Genomic DNA, 12,976 nt, shown 5'->3' on the forward strand with positions numbered 1-12,976 from the left:
TTTTTTTTTTTTCTTTCTCCTCCTCCTCGTCCTCTCCCAGCCCGTCCCCGCCCCGCCCGCTCGGCCCCGCGCCTCCCCCGGGCTCGGAAGGTCGCGGGTTCGCGTCCCGCCGCCGCCAAGCCGCCAAGCTCTGGCTCAGAGGAGGGAAGGGTTTTCCCTCTGCTATCTGTTGTAGTTTTTCCAAACTTGGGGTGTTTGGGGGGAAAAAATGTTGAAAGCGCTGCCCACCTGTTTAGAAAATGGCAGGTGGAATGGGTCAGCAGAAATACAAGCAGCTGGAAATACAGCCCTGGCCTAGTGCAAGCACCAGCAGCTTTGAGCACAGGCCTGTTGTTTGCTCATCCTGCCCCACAAACACAACGCTGTTTAGGAGTGTTAGTGCAGACTGCATGAAACATAGCCTTTTAAAAATAATTTTGCTTTTCAAATTCTCTGTGTCGAATCATCAACTTTGCAAAACATGGAGGTTAAAATTCTCCATTCATACACACACATATGGAATCACAGAATCACAGAATCGAGGGGGTTGGAAGGGACCTGAAGAGATCATCGGGTCCAACCCCCGTGCCAAAGCAGGTTCCCTAGAGCAGGCTGCCCAGGTAGGCGTCCAGACGGGCCTTGAATATCTCCAGAGAAGGAGACCCCACAACCTCCCTGGGCAGCCTGTCCCAGTGCTCCGTCACCCTCACCGGGAAGAAGTTCTTTCGCATGTTGGTGCGGAACTTCCCGTGATCCATTTTGTGGCCACTGCCCCTTGTCGAGAAGTCGAGGTCACGCAAACCTCGCGAAAAAAAAAAAAAAAATATGTGTGCTAAATCTGATAACATCAGAGGTGTACCACAAACACACCGAGGGCTGTGAGACTCTTCATGGCACCAAAATTAAGTGCGTGCCCACCGGTTTCAGGGAGCTGAGGCCTACAGCCCCCCTTGCTGCTAACCCCAGCGGAAGGGCAGGCTGTGTTACCACAGCGTTTAATGAGAGCCAGGTGGAGAGGCAGGAAAATATAAAATATATCGTAAAGTGAGGTGTTTTTTTTTTTTTCTGTCTCCATCTATACAGGCACATGCAGGTACATGTGCAGCCAGTAACTGAGGTGGAAATTTTGAAATCTGAGTATTACAATTAAAATGATATTAAGGTTATTTATCTCTTGTTCTCTGTTATTATTATTTATCATCTATTTAATCCCAGCCTGAGAAGAGTTAGAGCTGCGCACCATCACGTTTTGCTTCACATTTCAGACAGGGCTTAGGCACAAGCACAGGATGGATTACAGTCCCTGTGTTAATTTAGCAGCGATGAAAAACGCCGGACAGGTGCCGTGCCTGCAGAGCCATTTTCCCTCTTCTCTTTCCACTTCACACGGGTGGGAGGCACCCCTGCAGCTCCGACGGGGCTGTTCATGCCCTGGCACTGTACCAGGCCCTCTCTCGAAGCTGGCCACACGAAACGGCCGCAGCGGTGGTAGCAATGCTGCCGCTTGTCTCACACAGAGCAGCGAATGGCTGCCCAGGGCCCTGGGACAGAGGGACACACAGAAGGCAGCAGGCGAACTTCAAACCGCTTTCCTTTGTTCAGACAAGGAAACACAAATAGTACCTCGTCTAACCTTCATGGGAGCAAGGATTTCCAGGGTAAAAGGCTGGCAGGTTGCAGAATGCAAGGTGCGTGTGGGACGGGATGGAGGAAAAAAACCTTCTGTAAAGAAGAGGTTGTTTTTCAAGGAGTGCATTTGTGCTTTAGTTAATAAATCAGTGCTGTCTGCTCCATACTAGGCAACAAATCTTCATTCAGTGATGAAGCAGCAAGCAGGTATGCAATAGACAAATGAAGCAAGCATTTCAAACCTCAATAAATTGTAACAAGAGCATTGGGCACGCAAAATAAGAGAATGGTTTTTACCTTGCAAGTTTGAAAGCACTGGGTATGATGAGCACCTTGCTGAACTGCTGCAACTCACACGTGCCCCGTCACATACCCATAGCCTGGAGAGACCTTGCCAGGTGTGCAGGTGGAGTGGTCTGTCAGAAAGCACTAGATCGTGAAAAATGGAAACATCGGGGTTTTGACAAACTGTACATTTATAGGACAAAAAAAATCAAACTGGAGCATCGGAAATAGAAAAATAATACTTCTCCATTTGAGCATTTTTTATTTCAAAGGTTATTATTCTCTTATTTTTTCACAGTTCATATCACTTAACGATTGTGTTAATTTCATATTTTACATTGTTTGTAGCATAACAGCTGAAAAATAAAGCAAAAGCACACAATTTAAAATTAAAAAAAATAAGCTCTTGATGACTGAAACTTCTTTTTTCCTTTTGCACTGAAGGAAATTTCAGACTCTTGATTTTATTCTTCCTTTAAGTGACTTTTGATGATAGAATTTTCTACGGGATGGCGATTCGGCTTCAGCCAGCTGTAGAGTGAGAGGCAGCAGTTTTCTTGAGAGACCTGAGCCCAAATGGTTGTTTAGAGTGCAAGTAAGTAGTGCAGTGATGTTGCAGTACTGTCGGGTTACCATCTGTCATGTTATTTCTGGGATCTGCTTGATTGATTTATAGCAAATCACTTCCTGCAAGCATTATTTGCAAAACTTCATTATGGTCAAAGGCTGTTTCTGTGTTCGGGAGCCATCGTTACAGGGAAACATTTTATTTCGAAGTAAGGACACTCTGTACAATATCCAGTTTCCAGTTGCATGGGCAAAAACCAACACCACTTCTTGCCAGTGGGATGGCTGAGTGCATCTTATTTGGCCACCCCCTGCAGATGTCAACCCTAAAATTTGTCAGCAGAACAAGAGTTCCTCATGCTCTGACGTCCTTCAGGACATTCTGTGCTCTGCTGACAAAAAGCCTCTTCCCCTGAAACCGCAAGAAGACTGGTGGTTAGCAATGAAAGTATTTCTCCAGAGATAAGTGGGTAGGTTGAGCAATGGCTCGGTCACTTTGCCTGGCGGTTCCTGCTGCTCCTTCTGCACCAAGCGCCCAGACACGAGGTCCAGCTGGAAAGAAGCAGGGCACAAGTCCAGAAGGTGAGGAGTCCTCAGCCAGCTCCCAGTTGACTTGCCTTCTGAGCAGAACATCTCCAGTCACCTTCCTGTGCCTTGCTTTCTCTATCTGTAAATGAAAGTCCAATTTATTTATTTATTTTTAAACATTTTGAGTGTTTTTGCACCAAGCACAAGTGTGAAATTTCATTGCAGTCAGGACAAACAGATACCCCATCAATGTGCCATAGAACGTTTAACCGTGGTGCTCATTTAGGCCCTGATCTTGTAAAGATTTAAGCACGCTTATGCTTAAACGTGAGCAGCCCTGTAGAAAACTAGATTACACATGCACTTAAGTGTTATCAGATTGAAGTCATAGAACAACAATCACAAAAGGTACTTAATCACCTTTAAATTACAGCGTTCCTAATTTAGCTAATGTTATTCCCCAAGGAAAAATTGCCTCATTTAACATACAATCAAGAAAGAATCAAGGGCTGTTCCTTCAAGTGGCTGACAGTTCAAAAAGAGATATGATTTAAAAAAAAAAAAAAAAAGGTTGCTAAAGGCTGAACTATTTAATTGAATTATCTCTATAAGAAATTGATGCAAATTAATAGTATAATACTCCATTATTTTTCCACAGAATCCCTCATCCTCAAGCCTTCCTAAAATACATTAATAAACTTGGAAAACAAATGTATATTTTTTGTATGGAACAAGTATTCTGTCCCTGTTGGAGGCTTTCTGATAATGATTTCTATTTGGAAGGATGACGGTATTTTCCTTTTTATTGATTCAGGAAAATGAGCCCACGAGATTCCAAGGGGCTGAGATCCTGGTGTGATTTCCTTCAGTCCTTGAGGTGCTCACCAAGTCCCACCATGCTGTATTCATACAAGCAGGTGAGATCACTTCCCAGTGCCTAAATTGGATGGAAGAGGAAGATGGCAGGCAACACAGCCAGAGAGATGAGAAAAAGAACTGAGGAAGAAAAGAAGAAACCCAATGGAGTCCTTCGGAACATGCTGTCCTGCTGGCATTACAAACGTTAAATAATAGACCTCATCATCACTACTGAAAAATCTGTATTATCTCCAAAGAAGGTTAATTTTTCACTGGTCCTACATGTGGTTGGGGACCTGGCGAGGGAGAACTCACTTTTATTTCAGAAACAGGTTTTTACAGTCTTTGGTCTCAGAACATGACAAATAACAATATTTTGTTTCTCTAACTTTATTCAGGTTATTTTTACGTTCCAAATTGTTTTTAAATTACCAAGTAGCGCTGCTGTAGTATGAGTACCTCTGCAATTGTTTCTGCTTGCTGGCAAAATAGCAGCTGCTATTGCTTTACCCAGATTGATTTCCACAGAACAGCTCCATCTAAAGCCTACCTACAGGCAACAACTCTGCAGCAAAATATCAGTGCAGTCTCATTTTTGGCTGTAAGCTTTTCACAGAAAAAAAGCCCATGCATTTTCGAAGTACAACACAGGATGTCGGTCATTCAGAGCACATTGAGGACGAGATGCTTATTTTTAAAGGATTAAATCAATCTTCCACTTCCCTCCTCCCCAACAAGTAGGAAAAAAAAAGCCCATCCCACAGCTATCTCTGTTCACAAGGCACAAAAGATGAGAACTGGGGCACGCATGCTCTCATGGATATTACAGACCGGTAGGGGTTATTTTTGTTTTTTACTACTGGGAAGCTGAAATGTTCTTGCTAACGTTTGCCACCTCAGGCTGATGGATTCAGGAAAGGTGCTTAGGCCTGCCACCTCCTTCCAAGCAAAAGTCCTGTCATCTCTCTTAAACCTCTTGCAGGACAAGAGGCAATAAAGTGGAACAGAAGAAGAAGCACTTCTGTGCTCTGCGGGTGATGGAGCACTGGCACAGGTTGCCCCCAGCACAAGGCTGTGGGGTCTGCATCTTTGGAGATCTTCAGAAGCTGCCTGGACGTGGCCCTGGGCACCAGCTCTGGGTGTCCCTGCTTGAGCTGAGGTGGGACAAGATGGCCTCCAAAGGGCCCTGCCAGCCTCAGCTGTTCCGTGAATCTGTGATATGATGAATCTTCAGGAACAGCTGGCTGGGATTCCTGTGGCCAAGGGTGTGCAAGCACTGTTGTCCTGCGCCAGTTGCCAGTGGCACTGACTGCACATTCCTGTGCTCCCCACTCAGCCGTGGCCACATTCCTGGGCTGTCCCATGTCACTGGAGCTCAGGCAGCCCTGTGACAAGTCACGCAGGGACTCCGTTTGCCTGAAAACTAAGCCTGCAAAGAAAGATTCACGTAGCCACAGAGAAAGGGCAGCCTGTACAACCATTCCCATGCTTATTCCCCTGTAGATACCTTCTTGTTTCCCATCTACAGCCAACGTTTAAGTACCCGAGCAGTCCTCTTCCCTCAACTCTGTAAAGTAAGGACTTGTCCACACGCTGCACAGAAGGGTTGTCCTGAACTTTCTTTCAAATGGGCTTGACTACTTTCCGCCAGATTCTGGTGCAGACACAGTCACTCTATAAAAAGTGGCCTCACTTTCACACTTTAACAGAGTCATCTTAAGGTCACACCTGAAATTAATTTGGATAACATTTCCACAGTGCACCTGTGCAGACAAGCAGTAAATTAAAAAAAATAAAAAATAAAAAAATATATAGTTGCAGTTATGTACATGCTTAAGAGCATGAAGAAATCAAGCCTACAATAGGTGTCACTTTTGCAGACAGTTCATGTGCCCTTCTTTAAAGCAATTTGACTTCCACTGCACAGCAGTACCAAAGTTGCCTGCTGCATGGTGTATCCGTATCCTGCATGTGCATTTGTCCAAGCCTTTGTGAGCCATCTCTCCCTTTGCTTTAGCCTTTAGGTGGGATGTAAAAATAATTTGAGTTCTGTACTTCCCAACAAGCAACACATTTTAGTGGGTCATTATTCCTGAAAGCTCTGAGATCCGTGTTTATCGGTACACACGGAAACCAGTGTGCTGAACCACCTCGGGACGCGGTCATATGAAACATTATGCAACACTTTCTCCTATTAAAGAGAATGTTATTTTGCCAGTCCATAAATCCAGCTTTGAAAACAAGCATTACATTCACAAAGAAATGCTTCTGAAAAAAAAATAAAACGTATTTCAGTGGGCAGACTTCCAGCCCCACAAAAGTGTGGAATAGCCTGACTTTTCTTTTTTTTTTTTTTTTTTAGCTCTGTTTAGTTTTTGAAATTCTGATGCAAACAACTTAAACACTAATCCTCTTTTACAGAGCCAGGCACCGGGGATGTCAGTAAAGACAAATCGTGAGGTGGAGGTTTCCGTGGGGGTCCAAGCTCTGCTGCAGCCTCCATGGGCATTTGGGGTAGATAAGATCAGGCTGAGAGCTGCTAGTGTATGGTTTCTTCAGAATAGGAAACAGAAGAATCAGAAACAAGTGGAGCTCTTCCAATGAAGCAAAGACGATGGACAACAAGAAAAATCTAGCCTACTTATCCAAATAATACAGGCAGACTAGCACGTACTGGAATTCGGGACTGAAACCAAAGAGAGCTGACATGAGGACATACTGTGGGGAGGGACGAGAGCAGCAATGAATGGTACCATTGTGTGACTATTTTAATTAATTTTTGTAATGAAGCCAAAGCTCTAATTTACCACATCCCAAAAGTAAATAGAAAAGGTTATGACCTTAATTTTGGAGGTGGAGAAGGAAAACCTAATTGTTAAGTAGTCAGCTGTCACGCGTTAACTGCAAGAGGAGAGATACACTTGGTGTGTTACTACGAATAGTCCAGATTCAACAGTCGAAATACTGGTAATGACGGTTTCGTTCTCTCTCCCCTTCATTTTCTTTCCAAGTCTTTGATTAGAAACATTTTGTACCAGTTTTACCACGTGGAGTGCAATGTTCCCCACTCCACCAGACACTGAGTAAACCTTGTCTGGGCCACAAAATTGCCTTTTTTGTCTTCTCAGCAGGCAGATGTGTGTGTGCCGTCTTGGTGGGGTACAAAACACTCAGAGATCGAGGAGGTCCTTCCTGCCACCTTGCTTTCTGCCAGCCCCGAGCAAGTATATTCCTAAACCAGAGCTGAGAATGGCAAGAGTATTTTTTGATGCATAAGCCATGTCTCCTTCTAACCAGGGCCACTGATAAGGGTTTATTTAATTAAATATGCACTATATACTCTTCAAAAATGCCTCTGTTCGCATCGCTCAGACTTTGTGCAACCATCTCTGTACTTAACAGTGCAGCAGCGACATGGGGTCGTTTCTGTGGGCCAAGGGAAAGAGGCACGGACAGAGCTGAGAGCTGGAGGTATTTAATGTGGATGTGGCACCAAGGGACATGGGCTAGTGATGGGACTCAGCAGGTCACGTTGACGGTTGGACGTGATGATCTTGAAGGTCTTTGCCAATCTAGAAGGTTTTGTGATCTCTGTGAGGTCCTAGTGTCTGGTCAGCTCCCACACCTCTATATGTGCCCGTGCATAAAGAGCACAAGACCGTGCGCTCGCTAAACCAAGTGTCTTATACTCCGGATCTTTTTGTTCTCGGCCCTATAATGCCAGCAGGAAGAGGAAGTTACCCAGCATCAGAACATGCAGGGGTTAGGCAGAAATGTTCATAGTAAAAAATGCTGTTCTGGTAAGTTCTGCTACGACAGAAACAAAGAGGTGATCTCTGTTAGGCTGGCTAGTTCAGACAAAGAATCCTGTGTGAGACAGTGTGAATATTTTTAGATTAACACCTATAATGCGGTAGCTATCATCCCAAATACAAACAACAGACAGTTCCTGTGCCCAAATACTTAATAACAGCCCTCTTTTCCTAGCATATGCAAAAGCAACCTTTGCTGTTCTAGAACCATGAACATTGCTTTTGGCCCTCTCCTTTTCATGGTATTCCTACTCAAAAATCCTGAATTACAAGGACACGTCATCTGCTGTACATTTTTACTGGCAAGGCAGGTTGGTTAGCTGGCTGGCATCACGGTTTAACTGTTTAGGTCCCGAGCAAAAAATTAGATGTATTCTTCTGCTATGAGTCAAGATCATCAGGAAAGTTCCTCTGGTGCTTTCAATAAGCAAGAATAAACCTCATGAATGACTTCCTGAACGTCTGTCAGTACTGGGAAATAACAGATCTTCCATCTTCTGTGGCTGTCAAATCCAGAGTGGACTGTCTTCTTTTTGAAGGACGTGCCGTAACAAAAGACAAGTTAGTGCGAGCCCGTGTGAAATCTGATGGCCTGTGCTACCAGACAGGATGGTCTCGTGGGCTCTTATTGACTTTGAAAGCCACGGCTGGGTGAATCGAACTCTAGGGAAGATCCAGGGCTTAGCACAAATCTTGAGAGACAGGTGCCACTCTTACAGAGAGATGCTCAGGGATGATATACGGGGAAAGCGCTGATCCTTTCGTGCTCCGGTCCCAGTGGGCTGAGGCACAGCAGCAGGAGGGAGGAGGTTCATGATCACCACCATGATAAACGGTCCGTGCACGCCTGGTGGGCAGTGTGCTGGTCTCCAAAGCTGTGTTGCTTTGAGGACAGTAGGGTTGTTGAATATCTTTCATTAGGCTGACTAGGGTATTTGGAAAAAGCAGGTGAATGTTTGAGTGCGTGAGCTTGCCCTGAGTGAAACAAACCAAACTTCACACATTTAAAATACGAAAATTAGTTGGGTTAACATTTGACATTGTTCACCTGTGCAAGAGAGAAAGCAAAATGTCATTTTTCAGAGGACAGATCCTCTAAAAAATGTGTTTTTAGGGCCGCCCTGGATGACATCCCCATCCTCTGGCCTTTTGTACCTGAATCCCATGGCAATGCTGATTTCTCAGCCTGCGCTCCGTGGAACAGGGATCAGTGACGGGCCTTAGTTCAGCTCCCGGTGGCTGAGATTCAGGGCCCCATCCCACCGATGCTGGCTGCACAGGGGGCGTGTATGGATTTTACACCCTTTAGATGCAAAAGGAGCTCTTGGATCCACCGCCGATGCTGGCCTTCAGCTCCGCAGATGTCCGTCATCTGCGAGGAACTGCTGAATACTGACCTAGATACTGCCAGCTCTGCTGCGGCGCTGGCTGCTGACGGGGCTCCATCCCCCCTGGTCTCCGCTCTGCCCTATATCCTGCCTAGGAAATTAGAAAAAAAAAAGAAGAGAGGGGCAAATTATCATTAATCTGAATAACATTTTCCTCCAGTGATCTTTCCTGCTCCCCTTCCCTGCTTTCTCATTACGCTGCTTCATCGCAGAAGTCCCACCACTTTCCACACACGTGCTGTCCTCAGGAGAAGAGAGGTGGGCACCTCCCGACGTCCCCGCCACGCAGGGAAGGGCATGAGCTGGAAGGGGAGGCATGGGGCAGGGGGAAGCCCCGATCCCCAGCAGAAGCCACAGGAAAGGAAACGTGTCTGTGTAGCCTCTGATATGTACTATATACAAATTAAAAACAAAACAAAACAAAACAAATACTTAATTGCCTCTAAAATTCCACTAGCATCAAATTAGACCGGCAAATCTAATTTTTCCTCTAAAAAATTACTCTCCATAAAGGTACATCTGGGATTTCCAGCCAAGAGGAACATTTATCCTTGGTGTCTTGCTGCGGGGGGCTAAGGGGGCCACACCAAGAGCACCCCAAAAAGCAAACCTCTCCCTACTTTGCTGCTGCCTGTGGCAGAGTTAGTCCTTCAGGAAACACAACACCCCTCAGTGCGATGAAAAAATACAAATAAAAAAGAGTCTTGCTAGCGCTCTGCTTAACGTGGTGCCATGCTGCCTGTGCTGGATAAGCTCCCCACACTGCGCTCCGCTCGGGCACTGCTCCGTCCTCTGCTCCTCCACGGTGTGGTCGCATGGCTGGGAGTGGAATCATTTGGGCTAAAATGTTCGAAGGCCCTGAAGTCCGTCCCTATCTTCATTACAAGGCTATTTACAAGCTGTGGGTAAACAGAGGAGTAACTGTAGAAAAGGGATTTCTCTTTTCCAACCCACTCCTCCCCTGTCTGACGCAGCTGAAGCCGACCGGCCTGCCCAGGATGCCCAGATCCAGCCACCACAAATCACCGTACATCTCTCTTTCTCCTTCGTTTGCCCCAGTTGGGGCGGGAGAAGACAGTCCCATAGGGGTCTGTAGTTTGCCTGCCCGTGTCAGTACTTTTCTCTTTGAAACATGAGAGCTAAACTGAAGGAAAACTATAAGGAAAACAATCTTGTGGCCTTGTGCGAGCCTTGTCCCTGAGCAAGGCCTGAAGGTGACCCCAGCCCGGGAGGGCCCCTACGAGGTGCACCAGGGCTGGAGGCATCCCTGAAGCTTTGGTTTCAGCTTGGTGCCGAGCGAGGCTGAGTGAGCCTAATGATTTCCTAGAAGCGAAGAAAAATAATGTAAAGGCCTGCGTCTTGAGAAAAGTGTGGGATTCCCTGAATTCAGATGACATATTTTCTTAAGGAAGGGGGAAGCAAGAAGGAGATGAGATCTGACAGCCCTGTCCTGTGCTCTTTGGCTGATGCTTTTCTTCTCGAGGTAATGAAATAGCAGTGTTCTCCGCTGTGCTGCTGCTGACGGAGTGACTGTGACATGGGATGGTCTGGGGAGATGTCAGCTCCGTTCTCGTCTCATGCCTCTGCCATTTCTTCTTCCAACCCCACTCAGCTCTGGCTAAAAGGGATCTTTCTTGTACATCCACGGTCTTGCCAGGGCCAAATCCTCAACCCCAGGGCAACCTCTGAATAGGAGTTGCCTATTCAGGAGTGAGTTACGGGGAAGATGTATGTGTGAAGCTGTGAGAAGAGCTCCCAGAGGATGAAGGGTGTACAAGGTGGATTCCAGCCCTCCAAAGAATCCAGAGCACTTCTGTGGTTAGGGACAGGGTTGGATTTGATCAGCAGAAGACTGGCAGCCTTGGAAGCCAGTGCCCAACTTCTGGTAAGATTGCCAGCTGACAGAGGACACAAAGTCCCACAAGCTTGGTGCCCCCATACCCTGAGGGAAGGCTTCTCCTCCCATGCCAAGAGGCTGCATTTCAGGTGAGCAGAAGCGAACCGAGCTGGAACTTGCTCCAGCACAAGCAAGTGGGATCTTTTGTTTCTGTCGTTCCCACCAAGGGCTCCTGTAGCTGAGGACACAATTGCTCTCGCCACCTTTCAGTGCCCATTGCAAAGCCCATCTCCTGGGCTGCCCAGGAGGCCAGCGTGATGCGGTCAGAGCTTAGGGGCTGGAAGCTGGAGGGTGTTTCAAGCAGATGCTTATAATTTGACAGCACAGACGATATCTGGGATGTTTTTGAGGGAGTGTTTACTTTATTTAAGCTTTTATATTTAAATTAATGAATTAGAGTAGCTCACTGCAAAATGTAGATTTTTTTATTTTGTATTGCCCAGAGCACTGCAGAGGCAACGGTGGAAATAAAAATAAAGTCATAAGAGAAGGCAATGAGATGGTTTGTCTGTCACCTGCCAAGAGTTCAACTTTCAGTCGATTTCAGCAACTTTGCTCTTAAAGGTACTGAGCTTTCCAAGTAATAAAGTAAATGCAAAGATGGCAAGCAGTGCATCTAAAATATTTATCAGGGCTAGTGCGACAAATATGTTCCATTCCCCCATTTCTATTTATGAATTGACTTAAATGCAGCTGGATGAAGTAATTTTACAAGGGTTCTTGCATTAATCATGCATTGATTGCCAATGCAGCCTGAGATAGTGGTACCAAAAAAAAACAAATAGGAAATACGCTTCCAGATTTTGTTGTTTCTTTCCCACTGTGATCACGCAGTGGGCTTGCTTTCCTTCTTGGTCCCATCCCTCCATCACAGACAAGAAGCCGAGTGTGCCAGGGAGGACTGGTGGTTTGCAGTGCATCTGTGCCACGCTGTCTGTCAGATGAAAGCTGGTGCTCCTGCTCCCACACAGACCATACGCAGCGGGCACATTACATGCATGGCTGCTGCTGCATAAGCTCTTTGAAACACTATGTCAGCTTGTCTCACTGGTATCCCAATAAAACAGAGCTTCTGGAGCATTAATTTTTGAAGACACAGGTGGTTATTTATACCATTGCAGTCTATGTAATGGCAGAGCCTTGTTTGCCAGGTTGCTATCTTATTTCTTCAGGATTCGCCGCACTCTCTATTGAAGCTAGTAGCAAGTCTCCCACTTCTATTGCTGGGAGAAGTATTGGCTATTGTGATAACAGCATATTGTACGTGGAGGCTGGTAATGAAGATTTTATAGAGGTGGCACTGCATTGATTGCATTGATTTAGTGTATTTTCCATGCATTGATCTGAAGCAAGACCCTCTCAGCAAAACTTAATCCTTGCAAATAAAGCAGACTGCTATCAAATTATTTTTTGCAACGGTTGAAGTAGAGAAGAAAAGAAGAAAGAGGGACGTTTTTTTTTCCACAGGCAGAAATTGAGGGCTCCTGCATTTCACAAGTGATAGGAAAATTTCCATCTCGAGAGACGCTCAGGCTTTTATCTGCAGGTGGGAGCTGGGAGGCAGGAGCAGGTGTCTCTCACGCTGGCAAGCTCTGTGAAAGCCTGCGTCTACCTCTGCCCTGAGAGCTCAGCAGGCATTCCCCCCATCCGTGCGCTGCTGCCAGCTGTCGAAGTGAAATGGTTCAGCAGTGAGTCTCCCAGGCTGTGTTCGGGCCAAAATTCAATCGGATTACAACCCAATTGCTCCAGCCTGTCCCAGAAGCAGGATGCCACCAGCAGCTGACTGATGGGATCTTGTCGCTGTGGCAGGCAGCACTGCTCAACCTGCTGCAGCTTGCTGCGAGCTGGGGCTCTCCTTGCAGGTCTCACGAATGCAGCTCTCCCTCCCCCCTGAAACAGCTTTTCTCCAAGCAGTGATTTCTTGACAAAACATCTGAAATTCCAGGCACAACAGTCTCACAAAGCACTGCAACTCACATTTAAGTGAAATAGCAAATATCTTCCACTGATGTAAGAAAATTGCTTTTATTTCA

At 46.1% G+C, this 12,976-nt stretch overlaps 1 long non-coding RNA gene across 1 annotated transcript; it reads right to left on the bottom strand.

Annotated features, from left to right (window-relative positions):
- Positions 1-3,241: 3,241 nt before the first annotated feature.
- LOC308190017 lies at positions 3,242-5,490 on the bottom strand. Its single transcript, XR_013946776.1, has 2 exons — positions 5,354-5,490; positions 3,242-5,275 (listed from the first exon to the last, which is right to left on the bottom strand). It is a non-coding gene; the product is annotated as an uncharacterized lncRNA (long non-coding RNA).
- Between the last annotated feature and the right edge of the window lie 7,486 nt (positions 5,491-12,976).

This window comes from Anser brachyrhynchus (assembly GCF_964034855.1).
Source record: "Anser brachyrhynchus genome assembly, chromosome: 2".
Lineage (NCBI taxonomy): Eukaryota > Metazoa > Chordata > Aves > Anseriformes > Anatidae > Anser > Anser brachyrhynchus.